At 40.4% G+C, this 15,423-nt stretch overlaps 2 long non-coding RNA genes across 2 annotated transcripts; one reads left to right on the top strand and one right to left on the bottom strand.

The window, feature by feature from the left end:
* Positions 1-1,740: 1,740 nt before the first annotated feature.
* On the bottom strand, positions 1,741-2,682 carry LOC141912314 (uncharacterized). The gene is made up of 3 exons (XR_012620143.1): positions 2,546-2,682; positions 2,046-2,198; positions 1,741-1,794 (listed from the first exon to the last, which is right to left on the bottom strand). It is a non-coding gene; the product is annotated as an uncharacterized LOC141912314 (long non-coding RNA).
* A 4,733-nt stretch (positions 2,683-7,415) lies between these two features.
* Positions 7,416-12,010, top strand: LOC141912137 (uncharacterized). Its single transcript, XR_012620129.1, has 5 exons — positions 7,416-7,547; positions 8,070-8,235; positions 9,531-9,626; positions 10,367-10,533; positions 11,312-12,010. It is a non-coding gene; the product is annotated as an uncharacterized LOC141912137 (long non-coding RNA).
* Positions 12,011-15,423: the final 3,413 nt, after the last annotated feature.

The following is a 15,423-nucleotide window of genomic DNA, read 5'->3' as shown; positions in this document are numbered from 1 at the left end:
GTAGTTGACACGAAAATAGATGTGAATATAAACTTAAATCATAGCTCCAATGAAAATATATATATTCCCATTGTAATGTTACGATGTAAATAAGGATATACTTTTGAGATATTTTCAAGAAATGGTAAGTGGATAAGTTACTTCAGTTTAAATTCTAATGTGTACCGGTAATTATATTCGGATGGGCAAATATATAAACAGATACACTTACTGTTGTTCCAAAGGCACTTTTGATGCTGACAAGCTGTTAACAAACTCTGATCTTGTCACTTTCAACGAAGTTAACATCTCATCTTCTATGTTTTCAGTTTTGAGAAAACTTATCTGAAAAGAGATCAATCATAATTGTATATCAATATATATGCACAGAGAGGAATGAAAGGGTCATAAATATTTTAATGGACCCATGTATACAAATATATTGTGTTTGTATATCACGCGACAAACTGAAAGAATATTTTTTGCCTAGAACTAAGAATTGTTTAAAATGCCTACCTTATCAGTAGCAATGTTTATGGTGCCGGCATTTCGGTTCTCAAGCATTTGGAATATTTCTTTAATCTTATTCTTCCCCCCATTTACTTTGAATGCCGACTTCTTTTGCATCGCACTCATGAATACCTCTCTCCCTTGATTTAATATGACAATTTTCATGAGTCGTTGGTTCGTTTCGGTGATACCTTTAGTAAAACAATATTTAGATAATTGTTTGACGTATACGAAATAGTCGATGCGTGTACAAATGAAAAGCACAAAAACAAAATCTGGATTTTCCCGGAAAACTCAATCTAAAAATCTTATAATCTTTCTATTATGAGACCAAAAATGAAAAATAGTGGTTTTTCTCGGGAAATGCACATCTTTATATCCCTCTAGTTATCATGTAGGCCTATAGCTCCCATTTTATGTTGCGGTACCGTGGAATTCCGCGTAAACATAATTATTCTAACATAATTATTTTTATCAAGACATTATATTAGGATGACTGTCGAAATTAATTTTTGCTTTTATTCAAAAGCCGATAAGGCTAGCCTGTATACCTATATACCTGTACAAATATAACATATTTTACATTATTCTACCGGTTGATAATCTATTAGTGAAAGTTACACTTTTACCATTAATCTAGTAGTTTAAAAAAACAACAAATACGTGCGTTTTCATAATTGATAATCATTTACCATCGTATGTTTTACAGTCATTTTTAATAATGAAGCTTCAATTTGTACAACCTACTACGCTTCTTCAATTACACAAAATCTACTCCGGAATGAAGGCCAGTATACGCCAAACGTGATTTAAGTTCAGGACACTGTTACAGGATCCGATTGACCGATTGCCCGGGATAAGCATATTCTCAATAAGGCAAGTTAGTGTCAATAGTTCTATCGATTAGGACGAGGTACCTTTTCTACAGCCAGGGTTTGATGTAGCCTACGTCTTAAATTTTTTGACCGTCCATGTGGAGTAGTCCCGAGTGCATCGTCGACATAATGTTACATCACTCAGAAAAGTCCAAGGTGACTTGTGAGGAACTGTTATTGCGTTTATCTAAGTAACGTATCTTACCATCCGGGATTAAGACTGGCGGCGAATCATTTTCCATTCCCACCACAGTCGCGACATGGTCAATGCATAGCGAAACAATTTCTACCGAAGCCCTGATCACTTCTGATCTGATTGTGTTCCTCTCGTGATCAAGCTGTTCATCATCACCGTCATAGAAGATGTTGAATAGTAGTTGTATCGCTGGGCAAAGACGAAGTACCTGTCCCTTGCCTTTTGAGTAAAGCGCTGTTAATATGAAAGCAATATCAAATTAATTTTTCTTTAATGATTTTGTGGTAATATGTTAAACCGTAAAGTATGATCAATATTCAAATCGTATAGAACACTTGCTGATTAATTTGCTATGACATTATCATTTGCAAGTAGGTGAATTTGTTATTTTCTTTGTTTTCAACAGCTGGAAATACCTGAAGACTTGAAAGTACTCCTCGCTACTAAAATATAACTATAATATAATTTATTAGATTTAAACTCACCACTTAGCAGGTTGTTGGCCAAACAATTCGATTTCAATTTTTGTTGAAATTTATCATAAATGTCCGAAACTTCGTTATCTGTATCTGTGTCTATTCTGTACAAGGTCACATCATTGTCACCGTTGTGCAGTACTTGTTTACTGAATGCCTCGCCTACATTTAGTGAAACATTTATAAATCAAAAATTTGAAAAATATAGGAGGTACTTTTTAGGACTAGAATAAAAACATATAATGATCTTAATAAAAAACAAATTTTTTACTTTCAATACGTAAAAATACACTTCCAAGTAAAGAGTTAATTTAGAATTTTCAAAAAATATAATGAAAACTAATTGAACTATTTCAACGATTTAGCAATTCACGATATTCCGCTCCAAAACACGTTTTGTGCGATGATGAACAAGTGACCAACATCAGTCACGAATCAGAACATTAAACTGACCCGTTTCCCGTCTCATAGCAACATTTCATAAAACCGGCAACTATCTATTTACTTACATAAACGCTCAATGAAGACATCTCCGGTATCATCGTCCGTACACTTTAAATCTTCGAATGTGTTGAATTTCGGCTTAGGAAATAACCAAAGAAATCTTGATGTGAGACCTTTGTCAATATTTTGCTTCTCCGTTATTAATGAATATGCCGTACTTGGCTGTGTCATCCTAAATATCGATAGGCCGGTGGTTTCCATTGTAAAATTAGCTTTTTCACCAACTGTAAAATAGATACCGGCATTATTATCTTTTATGTTGAGCATGTTTATGTTAAAAATGAGAATTTCTAACAATACAACCGGTGGGTGTCTACAAAATTGGCGTAGCCAATGTTCTTGTTGTTAGTAAATTTTGTATATCAATAGACAAATGGTTACTAGTGGGCTCATGTGTTTTGATTATGTTCAATGACTTTAATAGGTGGCAGCTTCCCTGGCCTGGACACTGAGAGGTGACGACTATTGACTTGTTGCCGCGATCTGGACTGGTCCGGACACAAGTATGATTTAACTTTTATATGGTTTATCTTATTTATTGAATTGAACCTGCAGTGAATAGGCCTAAATTATTTGGATGAATCCAGAAATGACCTTACCCGTTTTCCTTGTCCAGGAATTACCGTTATACATTTGTAATATTCTTGAAAATTCGTTTGTTTCTAACAATCCCTTGCTTCCGCTGTATATGTTTATTTGCGTTAAGAAATTTGTTAATTCATCTTGTAGGGCAAATGCTTTTCCGTTGTTTTCGGCCATCAAGGCGCCCATTTTTTCAAAACTTTGATCGTCTAATGTCCAGATAACAGATTTAACGTCTGGTTTTGACTCTTCCACCTTGTTTTTGATCATTTTTAGTACTTTACTCATCAGCCTATACACTGTTGACTTCCCTGACCCAGTCGGGGTGCAAACGGCAAGCCAGTTGATAGCCGGTTCTTCCCACATGGTGTTTGAAACTTTGACGATCGCGTTACTACATATATATGATGATATGCCTAATAACCCAAAAAGTACTGACGAATCGGGTACGTTCATCTTATCTGCAAGAAATTTACAACCCTGCAACAAAATAAAATAGAATCATTTTTTTAGAATTACTTTTTGTTATAGGCCTAGGCCTATAATGAAATGAACTTCATAAAATATTATTCTAATACTGTTATACTTTGTTCAGAGGTTAGGCCTAGGGCTCAACCGCATTCCTAAATTCACGAGAAAAAGGTTAAATATTCATTGACTTGAATATGGAAGAAATGTATTTTTTTATGATTTATACCCTAGAAATTTATTGCTCAATTTCTTGTAAATGATATCCTAGCTATTCAATGACAAGGGTTAAATTTTCAAATTCCTGGAGCGGGGTGTTTTTGAGTCATGCAGGGCATGGTTTTGAGAAAAATTATAGGTTACCAGGGCTGTTAGGAAGTCTACTGACTAAAAAATCTAATCAATAATTAGGCCTAGACCTAGCCTTAGATCTATAGGCCAACCATGTTGACGATATTAATGATGACTATTTCCGCGATTTAAATTATTGTTGTTATGAAATAGGCTTAGCCTAACTAGAAAACCGAAGAACAATTTTGTATGAAATAATGGTAATCTCTTTGACGCGACGGGTAATACAGGCGGACTCTGTGTTGGTATCAACAGACAAATAAGAGGCCTCTACAGGGACACATTTACGTCATTTCAAACGGTGAAATGGTTAACGACTTCCACTACATATTCATTAAATAGACCTATTCCAACTGCATAATGTAGACAATAGTGCGGCATACATAGCCATTGAGCTAAATATCCATACGATGCAAGGAAATAGCATATGTTATGGAAAAGGTGCATGAATTACGAATTAATTCTGTTGCTAAATGCAGGCCTTAAGTATTTGATATGGTTGGCTAAAGTTTACTTACCTCTTCCAGCTTCGTTGGGAAAACATTCCAGCGTATTTCTTTCTCCCAACATTTATTTAAATAAGCTAATCTAGATTCCATGTTGAAATGATTGAATGGGATCAGCTTTTTATGTTCGATGATAAAAGTCGTTGTGTTACTACGCAACAAATGACTGTTCCCTAAATAAATTAGTTAATTTCCGTGGTAACGGATCAAAATCCTTATAACATTATTCACTGTACACGATTTTTGGAATGAGATTTCCGGAAATTTCCAGAAAAATCCGGAATTTATTTTTTTTCGGAATTCCATTTGACCCCCCTGCGATAATGAGATTTCTAGAATTTTCCGGAAAATTCTGGAATTATTTGTTTAAATTGTAAGACCCCTCCTTAGATTTTTCCGGAAATTTCTAAATGATTCCGGAAATTGAGAAAATGTCAGAAACCGCACCATTATGAAAAATAGCGGCGGAACTCCTCTCCTCGTTCAGAAAAGACGAAGATATAAGACTTATATAAATCGTCATAAGATAAGAGTCCGTGGACTCTCAAATTTAATGTCACTAAGTCAATAAAATTAACAGCATATCTTTAAAGTCTCTTAGTTCGCGGCGCGTCTCGAAAAAGTCTCGCGTCGTGGTCGCGTCAAAAATGCATGTCTCATTCGGGCGTACAGTACGAGACTCGAAAGGTGCTAACGACGATCTCAAATCATCGCTCGGATTATGTTATATATATATATACATTTATTTACATTTAAATCGCCCGACCGAGAGCGAATCAAGTCGGCAAGTAAATAATCTAAAAAATCGAAGCACCCGGCGGGTAGATAACGAATATGTACACAAGCTTGCTCGACGAAATATTTTGATCGGTGACGCTCTCAGTCGGCCGATAAAAGTTTAACTAGAAGATAGTCATAAACGGCGACATCAAACTCGGCCGAAAAGTCAAACTCGGCCGAAAAATCAAACTCGGCCGAAAATCAAACTCGGCCGAAAATCAAACTCGGCCAGACGATCGTACGTAAGTTAACGCGAATAATTAATTTGTTTCCTTCGGGTTGGATAAGATGATCTTATCCAACCCGAAGGCGAGATAGGAAGGATCAATCTCTTACATCTTAAATATACTTTATGTTCTCGATATACAAATAAAATCGCCCCACCCGGAGATATCGGAGGAAAGGATGAGGTGCTGAAACAAAAATGAACCAGAGCCTAGAGGTGTTAAAGAGAAACAGGGTCCATTTTCGCCACAACACCCCCTCCCAGCCTCCGACCTCTCCCGGCGGAGGCGATAAATAGCGAAAATCGGATTAGAGTCTCATACGATGCCAAACACCTTCTGGTCGATCAGACACAACGCGCATGTTACTGGTTCGTTGCTGAACCCATAGATTTCTACATCTCCGGCCGCGGTAGGGTGGCTGTGTAGCATCCCGAATGCCGTAGGTCGCGTCACCTCCACATGTCGAACGAACTCTGGAGTCGGCCACCGAATCTTGAACCTCAAGGATTCGACAACGCACTGGTTGCATACTGCTCTGTCGCATGGAGAACCGAAATATTTATACGCATTGCGACCAGGAACAGGATGACTGTGTAGCAGGACCATTTGTTCGCACAATGCTGAACCCGCGTCGTTGGCCTGGCAACTCTCTGATGACTCGTCGACTATGACATCTTCCAGCTTCGACTTATCTTTTTCTATCTCGACTGACGGCTCGGACGAGGATTCTTGCGCAACTGCTGGCAGCGACTCCGTTGACAACTTGACGACGGAAGTCGGAGACTGAATTACTGGTGTCTTCATAGCAGTAGTAGGCGGCTCGATTGGCAGGCTCTCGACGACGGTTGGTAATTTATCGCCTGCAGAAGTCGGCAGATCATCGCTGATGGCGGCTGGGAATTTCTCTGTGACGATCGAAGGCGGATAAACCTCATCTATGGTGCCCGACATCTCTTTCATGATTCGGGTGACGACGTCGGAAGCCGATCTCCCTTCCGATTGACAGCTGACGGGAGTGACGTCCATCTCTTGTTCTCTAGTTGAAGTAGCGGTATGGGATGGCGTACCAAAGTGGACCGTTCGAGCGTCGCCAGTGACCGGCTCATCTTCTTCTAATATCTTATTGATTTGAGCCGCTAACTGCTCTGCCGTCTCGTCGATCACTTCTCGCTCCCGCTGTCGATCCAATCTCGCTTTCGATTCTTCTGCGCGCTTACGCCGCTGCTCGTCACGTCGAAATTTTCTTTTGGCGGACACCGCGCTCACAGTAGAGGTAACGTTTGACGCGGATAGGACATGTGCAGGCGGGTCTCGGTCCCATGAATCTTCCGCGACCTCGAGGATACGCACCCTCTCATCATGGTACTTTACGTGCCCACGGGCCTTCAGTTTGGTAGCGAACTGTTTACCGCACTTTTCACACTCGAAGACTTTCCCCTCGCGGGTCCGGCCTTCGCAATACCTATTATGCGCGTGAACGTTTTCCTTGTCGACTCTACGCGCACAATAAATACACTTAACCTTGGTCGTTTTATCCCTATAAAATAGAAGGATAAAAAAAAAACATGAAAATTACGATGGCAGATGACATCTGGACTAGCACCAGTCGCCATATCTATCAGGTGGTCTCGATGTACGCCCGAAAAAAGTGGTTCTAAAATCGTCGCTTTTGATTTCGTCTGAGTATTTCTCTGGATAGTCAGGAGTCCTCAGGTCAGTTGCGGTTGGCTCAAGGTAGGGTTTCAGTCGGTCGAAATGCACGGTCATACGCTTGTTCGAATTAGGAAGCGCTATAGTATATACTACGTCGTTTATTATCTTGAAAATCTCACATGGGCCTACCCAATGACAGGCCAGCTTTGATGACTTCATGCCAGGCGTGACAGGTCGGAAAAGCCATACCCGTTCCCCGACTTTGTAATTCGTTCCGTGACTACGAGTATCATAATGTCTTTTATTTCTTCTAGCACGAAGCGCTAAGTTCTTTCGGGTGTGAGAAAAAGCGAAAGTAAGGCGTTCCTTCAGTTCCGTTGCGTACGTCTCAACTGGGAGCTGTATCGAAGGATGGGGAGTTCCCGAGAGAATATCTATAGGTAAGTTTATATCCCGGCCTAGCATTAAATAGTTTGGAGAAAATCCAGTTGAATCATGTGTTGACGCTCGGTACGCCATCGTTAAAAATGGTAGCTGCTCGTCCCAGTCGTCCTGGTTTTTATTCACAACCATGGCGAGCCCATTCAACAGGGTGCGATTGTATCGCTCAACTAATCCATCGGACTGCGGGTGATAGGCGGTAGTTCTAGTCTTACGCATTTCTAGCATGCCGCAAATTTCGGTCATCAATTTTGACTGGAAATTAGACCCTTGATCAGAGTGAAATTGTCTCGCTACACCAAATCTACTTATGAATTCTCGGACGAGTGTTGCTGCTATAGTCTTGGCTTCCTGATTTGGTAGAGGGTAGGCCTCCACCCAACGAGTAAAATAATCGGAGACGACTAAAATTACTGTGTTCCCGGCTTTCGTTTCGGGTAGGGGCCCCAAAATATCTAAAGCTATTCTTTCCATAGGTAGGCCAACGCGATAGTCTTTAAGTTTTGCTTTATTACTTCTAGGTGGACTCTTCCTGGTGGCACATAGGTAACAAGTCGCACACCAGAGCTTGACATCATCCCGAATTTCGGGCCAGAAATATCTTTGGTGAATGCTAGTGAGAGTTTTCTTGTAGCCAAAGTGTCCGGCGGTTCTAGAGGCATGAATCTCGATGAATACTTCGTGACGGTAAGTTTTAGGCAAAACTAACAACGCAGACGGTTCTAACCCTTCTCTTTCCTTGGTGATATACAGTACGCCCTCGACCAATTTTAATTGTTCCCACCGGGTTGCTAGAAATTTGCTGGTAGCGCCCTCACTTACGACATCCTGCCAGCTTGGTCGATCTTGGGACTTATATCGCTCTACAATCCATCTCAAATCAGGGTCGCTTGCTTGTGCTTGGCCTAGTTCTGTTGGCGACCATTTTGGCGCGCACAATAATTCAGTGGAACAGTCTCTGATAGCTCTCACCCGCTTGATGTGGCTGCATGGACTCTCGATTGTTTCATACCTCTCAGAAGCCCTCAAGCAATGTTGACATTCCCTGCGACTCAAAGCATCTGCGTTAGTGTGAAGACGGCCGGGACGATGTTGAACCTTGAAGTTGTATTCTGACAAAAGTGTAATCCACCGGGCCGTCTGTCCCTCTGGGTCTTTAAAAGACATGAGCCAGCGTAGCGAACCGTGGTCGGTGCGGAGCAGAAACTCTCTCCCTAACAAATAATGTCTGAAATGCTTGACGTATGTGACCACTGCCAATAACTCCCGTCTCGTGACGCAATAATTTCGTTCTTGCTTTGACAAGGTGCGACTGCCATAGGCGATCACTTTCTCAGCCCCATCGTGTACTTGTGACAAAACAGCCCCCAAGCCTACCCCACTAGCGTCGGTATCTAAGATAAACTGGGTATCCGGGAGTGGATATGCCAGTATGGGCGCTGTCATGAGCGCGTCCTTCAATTCCTCAAAAGCGGACTGACATTCTCCAGACCATTCAAATTTCCTTCCCTTCTCGGTTAATCGGTGGAGTGGTTTCGCCGTCGATGCGAAATCTCGGCAAAAACTCCGGTAGTAAGATGCTAAACCCAAAAATGATCTTACGTCAGTTTGACATCGAGGTACAGGCCAAGTCTTAATTGATTCGATTTTACCTGGGTCGCACGATACGCCATCCTCTGAGACTACATGTCCTAAAAACGCAACCGATTTCTCAAAGAAGTGGCACTTCTTGGGTTTGAGTTTTAGATCGAACCTTCTAAGCCTTTCGAATACTTGGTGTAGATTGCCCAAAGTCTCTTCAAAATTCTTTCCGAATACTATGATATCATCTAAATAGACTAAGCAAATCTCATACTGCAGGCCACAGAGAACCTGTTCCATGAGTCTTTCGAACGTCGCGCCACTATTGCACAACCCAAAAGGCATCTTGCGAAATTGAAATAGACCATCTCTCATGACAAACGCGGATTTCTCTCTTGCAGATTCGGACAGCTCGACCTGCCAATAACCAGATGCGAGATCCATAGTACAAAAATATCGAGAGCCAGAAAGGGAACGGATAGAGTCATCAATTCTAGGTAGGGGATAAGCATCTTTCATAGTGACGTCATTCACCCGCCGATAATCTACACAAAATCTAATCCCCCCGTCCTTCTTCGACACAAGAACTATCGGACTAGCCCACGGTGAAGTTGACGGTTCAACCACCCCGCGATCTAGCATCTCTTTGACTAGGTGACTGGCTACCTCTTGTCTTGCCGGTGGTAAGCGTCGAGCCTTCTGTCTAACCGGCTTAGCATCCCCTGTGTGTATATCGTGCGTAATTCCCGGGGCTACCCCTAAATCTGCGTCGGACCGAGCAAAGATGTCTCGATACTCTAAAATTAACTTTTCGACCTGAGATGCTTCGTCTGGCTGTAAGTCTTTCGTGCTTCTCTGGACGAGATCTCTAAAAAATTCGGGAGTCTCTCCGCTTGGAGGGCTGGGAGTATGCGTGGCTCTCACATTACTGGATTCTACTCTAGATGCGGGTCTCAAATAGCCAAGAGTCGTCCCCTTGTAAACCGTAATCTTGTGTGGTGTAGGATTTAAAACTCTGGTGGGTAACCATATTTTTTCGGTGTCGACGAGACTTCTCGCTGTCAGAAATCGATGTTTGTGGCTAAACTCAGACGGTTCTATCATAGCCCACTTCCCGGAGTGGTGTTGTACATCAGTCGTTCCTTCCAGCACTTTTTCGCTAAAAGGGGGGATAACGACTCGCTGACGGCTTCTGACGTGAGTATTGTTCTTATCTAGCTGACATTTCTTTCCGTAGATGATTTGCTCACCATGACACGTGATACTTTGCCTGGCCGGGTGAATCTGGCAGTCGTAGTGTGAAAGAAAATCTAAACCTAAGACGGCTTCATCTTCGATATCAGCTACCGCGAACGACCAGGGCATGACCTCGCCGAAAATCTCGACTCCGACCTCAAGTTTACCGTATGTTTTCAGAGGGGAATTATTGATACTGTATAGCTGTAAATTCGATTCTTCTAGATTCTCCTGCGATGCTGGGTGTAATTTCTCGAACACGTCTTCACTCAGAACTGAAACACATGCACCAGTATCGATTAAAAATTTGGTTTGTACATTGTCGATTTTTCCGCTGATGATTATGCTGGATACCGTGTTGCTGATCGCGCTTACAGTAACTCGTTCATTCAAGAGGGTTGGCGATGAGAGTTTGGTTTTTAATCTCTCCTCTGGCTTGACTCTCTTTGAGCCAGGGGTCGCCCGTTTCCCCGTCTCGGTCCTTCTCGGCAGTTTCTAGAGATATGGCCTGTTTGACCACAACTGTAACAGATGATAGAATGATTATCTCGACGAACGCTCTGTTGGGATTGTAGGCCTACTAACTGCTTGACCATTGTCGTCAACTCAGTCACCTGAGATCTCAATGCCTCAATTTGGTCGCTCTCTCCTACTTTTGTTGCTCTCACGAACCCATGAGATCCACGTTCTCTATCCTCCTCTAATCTCTTAAACCCCTCTAACTCTACGGCTAGACGGACTAACTCGTCGAGCGATTTACAATGACTCTGGTACAATTGCATACGCAGCTCTCTATCTTCGATCGCGTCTATAAAATGTGTTCGGACTAAACGGTCTCGCTGAAACGGGTCTAAATCGGGATATGCCCTTACGGCAAGGGAAAGTAGTTCTTGCCCCAGCTCTCTCAGGGTTTCCGTCCTCTTACGCCTTCTACTCTTAATTTCAGCTAAGAAGAGTTCAGATTGATGGCCGGAACCAAATCTCGAGTCGAGTATACCGACTAACTCGCCATAATCAAGCCGACTTTGATGCGACAAAGTGCAAGCTAATTGACGGGCGGGACCTCTAGGGTGTGCGAATAGAAAATCCGCCTTGGATCCATCGTCCCAGCGGTTGATACGTGCTACTGTCTCAAAAACTTGGATATAATCTCGCCAGGGACCATTGCCGTCAAAGGTTTCGGGTTTGATTCTACATGCCAGGTTACGGTCTTGAGTGAGGCGCTGACTCTCGAAACCAAAGTTTGATCCCGACGGAGCTCGGTCAAGACGATCACTCGTTTCGACATTGGACTCAAAACGGTCGGCATAAATGAAATTCTGATCTCCGGAGCTAACCCTACGAGGAAGCGCTGTCGTCTCTAAAGCCTGTGAGCCTTTCTCGAGTGCATTAGGCGCGGTCACCACTTCTGTCACGGTTGGGGAATCTCCTACGACCGTCGTCTCTCCGTCTAAGGGCTGACGATGGGTTAGATTCCCGTCTCTTCGAGATTTCGACGCCTCGTCGCTAAGACTTCGGGGTTGTCTACGAGCGTTACTCCTAGTCGAAGGTCTACCTCTCGGATCACCATCCACGTTAACTGATTGAGTACTCATCTTTGCTAAGTCACTAAAATTCAAATAATAGTCTTAATCGTCTTATACAAATTCTGAACGAGTCTACACTCTAAAAACAACAAACATATTTGGAACGCGTAGAACGCGAAAATAGAACACATAAAATGGGACACATTTTAGAACACTTTTTCTCCAGAACACCAGATTTAGAACACGAGAGAACATTTGTATGACATCAAGAACACTTCTATTGAACAGATTTTTCAGAACATATTTCGGGAACACTTCTAGGTCTGAACAAATCCAGAACAGGAATCGACCACTTTCAGAACACATGAAGAACAAACCTAGACTTTTCCTGGAATACAGCAGTGGGATCAAATGATTTTCCTCCAAAGCAGAAAAGAATCAACCATACACATAATACAAGATATCAGAAAAGATACAAACACTTTATTAAATTTTAAACACATTGTGTTTGATTAAAACAATATAACAATTGCTTTATCGTAACAAAAACATTAAACCGAGACCGGGTATACGTGTATCTCTCGTGGAGATCGAAAAGATTTAATACTTTTTAATACCTCTCTGTATTCAAATACTGTAATTAACAAAATACCACGTTAGTATATAACTGTATAAACTAAATCTATCAGGATAAATCATGATAGTCCAAGGAATGTGCCTGACGAAATAACCAAAATGAGAAAATTCTTACTTAGTTCACTTCAATACTTAGAAGTGAAATCTCATAAAATAAAAAAATGTTACTTAGAATTAAATTAGAAAGTGTAAAGCTAATATCAGCTCAACAAGTGATCAAGGTCCATTTAGTAAAAGATGCCAGATGGTACCAACTTTTTCACGGTTACTGCATTTGACAATGTTCATACCGGACACATACCAAATCTGAAAACTTGCAAGATACCAAACAAATATCGCTGTACTCCAAAAGTTGTAGAGCTGTAATAGGCAATTCCTAGTAACACTTTTAGAGTGGTACTACCTCTGTACATTTTGTGACAGCCCCTTAAACTCAAACATGTATCATAAAAAGCCCCTTAAACTCGAACAGAAAAAAGCCCCTTAAACTCAAACATAAAAAGCAATCATCATAAATTGAAAAAATTCAATTTTTTGAATGTTTTTCAAAATGATTCCAGTTAAAGGTAACCAGTTTCAAAGAGATAATAATAAAGAGAGTAAATATTGAATTTAAAAAAATCTTTTTAATTACTATACTGAGAAACTCACCCTGAAATCTCTTTAAAATTTCTCTTGAAAATGGCTACATATTATGTATATATACAAGTATCAGGTATACAAATGGGCAATCTATCTGACTTCTGGTGTCAAAACATAATGAAAAAATAGCTAAATCCAGGGAAAAATTAATTTCTGTTAGTTTTCCCAGTATTAGGAGCTTGTAGAAACTTTCAGTCTAAAATAAGTTAAGACTACATCTGTATTGAATTCACCTGAATTAAAATTTACCTGATATTTATATATATGCCAACCTATATAACCTGTTACAAAATATTTTATATTCTTAAACGATTTCTATAGATTGATAGTCTATCACGCCAATTTCAATTTTTGGAAAAGTATGCAGCAAGAAATTTCACAAGTTTTGGCTGCTTCTTCGTTTCAATCTTCGCATTCAACAATGCAACTTGTAGAAAATTCAAAATTGGTGCGAACTGTCGCGGATAGTTAATGTCAAATACATAATAAAATCCGAAGAGATCATGCAAAGCGCCACTAGTGTTATGTTCTGTGCACTCAATCATACGTTCCGCGGTTTGAATGAAGAACTCCAAATTGTGGTTGTTTTCCAAGTACACAATCCTTGGGAACTTCAAAGGATTCTTTACATCAGCAGCCTAGGAATGAAAGGTTAAAAGTCTGGATTACAAAGTGATGACATGTATCATTTGATCTGGGAGAACATAGAAACAAGAGCCCCATGGGGCACTATGGCCAGCCTGTCGCTTTTTCATAAATAATGCAATCTGTGGGTTATATTTGTCAAAATACACTTCCCGCTCAACATAATGAGGCCCTTTTTCAAAATTCGGCTTCGTAGAAATTGGAGAACGGATAATGCTTGAATGCATGAATTGTATGAATATATGCTCAGTTGCACAGTGAAAAAGCCTTTCAATGTATCTCATTTGAATTGGGTAAAATCTTAAATGTCTTTCCAATGGCATGTATTTAACTGAATTTGCTATTTTCACTGGATTCTCCAGTTATTCTTACATGCATTCAGATATATGGATAGCTAACCTTTATCTGACTGTAAATAGAAGAACTAGTACTACCATAACCAAGCTGATCTTCTATTCGCTGTATCAGACTGATGGTTTCGATGTTCTGAAAAAATATCAAATCAGATACTGAGAACATAAGTTTTTGGTCACTCAAGATGTTTTCAGTGATTAGTGGTAGTCAGTAAAGGTTGGAAGCTCTGCCGCTTTATTCGATATAACCATTATCGATATCTTAAATGAAATGAAATTAATTTAATAAAAACTTAAAGAAAATTTTTACTAACTCTGCCATTAAAACTTAAGGAAGGGAAAGGATTTATTTCACCCCTTAAGCTTTCAGGCCATATTGGAGCTAATAAACAAAATCTAATATAATTTACCGTTAATTGCTGTTCGATGTTAAACATCAAGGAGCACTGCGTAGTCATCTCTAAGAAACGCTTATGAAAGCATTCTCTTTCTGTTAAATTTAGCATTTTGAAGTCATGCATAATCTGAAGGCAAAAATTTACAGGATATCAAACTAATAGACGAATGCTTAACCAGGTGTCCAGGGTCACAGTGCCCACTTGGGAAATAGTATTTGTTTCAAAGTTTTTTTTTAATGGCCAACCGTGTGTACGTATTTGCTGCGTATTTGAAAGTTATTTTTAGCTGATTTTAGAGGGCCAAGAAAGATTTAACCTTAACTGTGGAACAAGCGTGAAATAGGCAAATTGTATATAATTCAAAATTCAACTCCCCTGGTGGCGAAAACCTGGGTAACACCAATTCCACGTGAGATGAATACTACAACAGTGACACTATTTATTAAATATCAAGACTAACTATTTGGAAGCTACAGGTCTTGGAATTGAGGGCAAAAATGACCTTTTGGGCACAAAAAAGATCACACGACGGCCATCTTGGGTCCGATTGACCCAATTTTTCTCATACTGATGCATCATAGGGGGAAACAAACATATGTGAAAGATCAAGATAATTGTTTAAAGCGTTTTCAAAGATGTATCTAGGGTAGATACATGTATAACCTAAAGATCAAGAAAATCCATTCAAGCGTCTTCAAAACTTCTCAAAATAACTGGATTCCGTCTATGGACGGACGACGGACGAAAAGTGAACGCAATAGCCCGCTGGGACTAAAGTCCCAAGTGGGCTAAAAGGGATACTACAATTGTGGAATCAGGGTTGGAATCATGAGCATAAGATGAAGATGATTGGTTAGA

The sequence above is a fragment of the Tubulanus polymorphus genome, chromosome 10, assembly GCF_964204645.1.
Source record: "Tubulanus polymorphus chromosome 10, tnTubPoly1.2, whole genome shotgun sequence".
NCBI classification, from domain to species: domain Eukaryota; kingdom Metazoa; phylum Nemertea; class Palaeonemertea; order Tubulaniformes; family Tubulanidae; genus Tubulanus; species Tubulanus polymorphus.
Note: the sequence above shows the minus strand (reverse complement) of the source record. Positions and strands in the feature narration are given on the sequence as shown.